Raw genomic sequence first — 4,350 nt, forward strand, 5'->3', positions numbered from 1 at the left:
AAGAGCCAGGCTCACACTGTGGTCCCTTGGCACCCACAGAGCCTCTGCCCTTTTCTCCTCCCCTCCACTGCTATGTCCCTGGCATATATTCTTGGTGAGTCTTCAAAAGTGCACAAAGTGTGATGGAGTGCAAGGGGCCGGACAGGTGCAAGAGTCTGACTGTGGCTGGCCCTCTGGGCCCGGCTGGGGAGTGGGGGCTCCATCCTGGGAGCGGGGGCAGCCATTGGCTGGTTTTAAGCTCAGGAGTGACCAGCTGGAAAGCTCGAGTTAAGATTCAGGAGAGAGATGTTCATTCAGGTCAATTGAATAAGGAACATTGAGGAGGTGAGAGAGGGTGTTGGGAATTGCGGGCTTGGTGTGGAGGGAGCTGGAGGCGCTGACAACAGCATTCTTATTTGGTGTGTGTCTCCGGGGCGCCAGCAGGTGGGGCTATAATGGAAGAAGACACAAGGTCCCTGCTCTCAGGAAGCTTACATTCTAAAAGGAAAAATGCACAATGATTGAGGGTGTCCACAAACATGCATTTACAAGATAAATTCAGATAATGTTGACTGCAGTGATGAGGTTACACTGGGTGGTGGTTAGGTGTGGCCTGGGGGACACTGGATCCAAGTTTTCAGTAAGCAGGAACTGGTCATGTACTGAGCTGGGACAGAATGTTCTAGGCTGCGGGCATGAACACGCCAAGGCCTTGAGATGGGGATTTCTGGAGTGGGCAAGGGGCTGGAGGGATCTCCAGTCTCCCAGATAAGGGAATTGGGGTTGATTTGATCCAGGGGGTAAAAGGGGGATGCGTTTGGATGTGGACATTGGTGGGGCCCCAGAGAGGTTCCAGTGGAGCCCCTGGGCTGCCTAGAAGAGGAGACAAGTGGTAGTTTCAGAAGAGCCCAGAGGAACATTGCATTTAGGAAAGGGGCACGGGAGGACAAGCCTGTGACAAAGGTGGGAAGGAGCAGCGGGAGAGCCAGGAGCATGGTACCCAGCAGTCTTTGCAGGGCCCATGGACACTCTCAGAACTTGGAAACCCTCTTTTGCAAACACTTGCCTCCAAGCTGCCCAGGCCTCCTGGGGAACAATGCCTGTCCACTAATCACACCGAAGGACACCTAATCCCGCTTCACACTTCTTCCAAGACAGCACCGCACTCTCCTAACGGCCAGGGCTCTGGCAGCAATAACAAACAGGCGCCCGGGAATAGCTTCTCCACTCCGGCCCTTGCCTGGCTTGTCCTTGGGAACACTCCCTGCCGCCCATCTGCACAAACAGACGGGGGCCAGGTCTGCGCCTCAGGAATGAAGAGATAAAAGGGACCATCGGGACTTTTTCCACCAAAGGCTAAAGCATTTTATAGAACGGGCTGCGAGTTTTTCTTTCAGGAAATTTCATCATGTCTCCAAGAAGGGGAGGAGGAAAAAGAGAGAGAGAGAGAGAGAGAGAGAGAGAGGTGGGCAAGGGGGGGGGGGAGAGAGAGAGAGAAGTTAATTGGCCTCAGATTTTCTCACTCCCTTTTCAAGTTGGTAACACGAGGCAGCCCAGGTCAGATTCAGGTCAGTGACGTTTGGGCTCTTTAGTGCCCCTCTGTGAATACCTCATTTCTGTAATAGTTTTTCCTTTAAAAACAGCTCTGCCTTCTTTGGCAGATGGTGACATTCCATTAGCATATGGAATATTTTTCAAAACACATCCGAAAGCATGTCTCTTACGGAGGAGACTGGGCAAAGCGAACGAGTGTCTGAAAAGTATGTTGGGAGCAACTCAACATTTAACAGAAGGCCCCACTCCTGCCTTTGCCCCCGGCCTCTCCATCGTCTCTCCTGGGTTGTTACCGTAACCAAAAGGAGGCAGGAAGATGTTCCCCAAAGCTTAGTCTGTTAGCTTTACTGGGACTGTCCCAGTACCCAGGGTAGCTAGAGAGAGGCTGAACCCAGGATGAGAACATGATTCTTGGCTTGGGCTGGATGTTGGCAAACCCACGTGGATGTGGCTTTGGGGCGGTGACAGATACCTTGTGCACTGAGCACCTACTATGTGCCAACTATGTGCCAGATGCTGTGGGTAACATACATTATTGTAATTCCTGCTGAAATCCATCTAGCACACAGTGAGCATGTGTCAGGGTATGTTACCACCCTGCCCAGCACTCCCCAGTGGCCGCCACTATGCTTAGAATCAAGTTCAAACTCCTTGTTATGGTCTTCAGTAACCTCAGCCCCCCTCTTCCATGTCATTTTATGTCCAGTTTTTCTTTCTCACTCCCACTCCGCGACATGAGCTTTCTTTCCGTTCTTGTTACGACTTCAGGGCCTTTGCACGCACTGCATGCGTTTCCCCAGCTCTTTGCATTGCTGCCTCCTCATCATTCAGGTCTCAGCCCAAGTACCGCCTCCCCAGAGGAGACTTCTCTGACCAGACGTTCTAAGTTATCCCATGTTCCCCCACTGCGTCCTGCATTCCATTTACTCCATAGTACTCACCATTACTTTATTTGTCGACTTGTATTTATTCAAGACACATTTACTGAAGGCCTACTATGTGCTGGGTTCTAAGCTAGACAGTGACAAAATGGACAACTATTCCCACCTCCAGGAAGCCTACATGACACCGCAAGGCAGATGGGAAACGTGCCATGTTTCTGACTTCCCTTACCAGAAATGTAGCCTTAAGAACCAGGACCGAGCGACGCCCTCCCTTCGCTCTCCATGCCCGCTCTCTGGCTGTCTGCCTGCTCCGCTGCACGCCCCGCCACGTGACAGATCAGGCAATCTCCTTCGCCGAGTACTTCCTGGCCGGAGACATCGCCGCCGCCATCTCCAAGACGGCCGCCGCCCGGATCAAGCGGATCAAGCTGCTGCTGCAGGTCCAGCGCGTGAGCAAGCAGATCGCCGCGGACAAGTAGTACAAGGACATCGTGGACTGCATCGTCCACATCCCCAAGGAGCAGGGCGTGCTGTCCTTCCGGAGGGGCAACCTGCCCAACGCCATCCGCTACTTCGCCATACAAGCCCTCAACTTCGCCTTCAAGGGTAAGTACGAGCAGATCTTCCTGGGGGGTGTGGACAAGCACACGCAGTTCTGCAGGTACTTTGCGGGCAACCTGGCCTCCGGCGGTGAAGCCGGCGCCACCTCCGTCTGCTTCGTGTACCCCCTGGATTTCTCCAGAACCCGCCTGGCAGCCAGCGTGGGAAAGTCAGGCACGGAACGTGAGTTCCCAGGCCTGGGACACAGCCTGGCGAAGGTCACCAAGTCCCACGGCGTCCGCGGCCTGTCCCAGGGCTCCAGCGTCTCCGTGCGGGGCATCATCATCTACCGATTCGCCTACTTTGGCGTGTACGATGCCGCCAAGGGCATGCTCCCTGACCCCAAGAACACGCACATCGTGGTGAGCTGGACGATGGCGCGGACGGTGATGGCCGCGGCCGGCGTGGCCTCCAGCCCCTTCCACACGGTGCGGCGGCGCGTGATGATGCAGTCCGGCGCAGAGCAGTGACGTCAGGCACACGGGCGCCGTCGGCTGCTGCGGGAAGACCTTCAGAGACGAGAGGCGCAAGGCCTTCTTCAAGGGTGCGTGGTCCAGCGTCCTCCGGGGCATGGGGGGCGCCTTCGTGCTGGTCCTGTACGACGAGCTGAAGAAGGTCATCTAAGGGCCTCAGCGGCCTCCTCCACACGCACCAAGGGAACCAAGAAAACCACGTAGAATCCTCAACTGTGCGGACCACCGACCTTTGAGAAATTCCAGTTGTCTTTTTCCCAGCTGGATCCTGCCTGTAGACAGCCAGGGAAGGCTCTAGAAAAGGGGCGCGTTGTGATCCATGTCTTGATCACTGCGGGGAGGGAACCATGGCGTCCTTGCTGCACGCGAGTGAGACACTCCAATACTCAGACCTAGAGTCCAGATGCTTGTAGGACTCAAGTCGTGTTTAAGTATTTATTTAAAACAAGAGCGCCATATCCCCCATTTGTACTGAAGGACTAGCCCCTCTTGCACAGCTGAGTACTTGCACTTATGTTCTGTGGGCATCCTGCTGCGAAACAATAAACAAAAAATGCAGGGCGTGTTGGGGGAGGGGGAGAACCAGGACCTTGTTTGTCTTGTTCAGAGACTATTTTGGGAAGTGGTGATCACAGAGCTCAAGGAATTGCAGTTAAATGAAGAACTGAGCCCACATCTTATAAACAATTGCATTGAGGCATAGGCAGGAAGTGGCTTTCAAGATGGCCCCGCTAGCAAAACAGCAGAACCAGGATCTGAACCGTGCTCTGTTTGATGCGGAGGCGGGACATCCGTGGCGCCTGCCCAGCCCAGGCATCTTGCTGGGTGCTTTCCGCACTGCTTCCTTCTTCTCAGCCCAA

At 54.5% G+C, this 4,350-nt stretch overlaps 1 pseudogene across 1 annotated transcript; it reads left to right on the forward strand.

Moving 5' to 3' along the window:
* The first annotated feature begins 2,608 nt into the window (after positions 1-2,608).
* On the forward strand, positions 2,609-3,810 carry LOC108317320 (annotated as a pseudogene). Its single transcript, XR_001830697.2, has one exon. The product of XR_001830697.2 is annotated as an ADP/ATP translocase 3-like (transcript).
* The last annotated feature ends 540 nt before the right edge of the window (positions 3,811-4,350 follow it).

The sequence above is a fragment of the Cebus imitator genome, unplaced genomic scaffold (genome assembly GCF_001604975.1).
Source record: "Cebus imitator isolate Cc_AM_T3 unplaced genomic scaffold, Cebus_imitator-1.0 Scaffold200, whole genome shotgun sequence".
NCBI classification, from domain to species: domain Eukaryota; kingdom Metazoa; phylum Chordata; class Mammalia; order Primates; family Cebidae; genus Cebus; species Cebus imitator.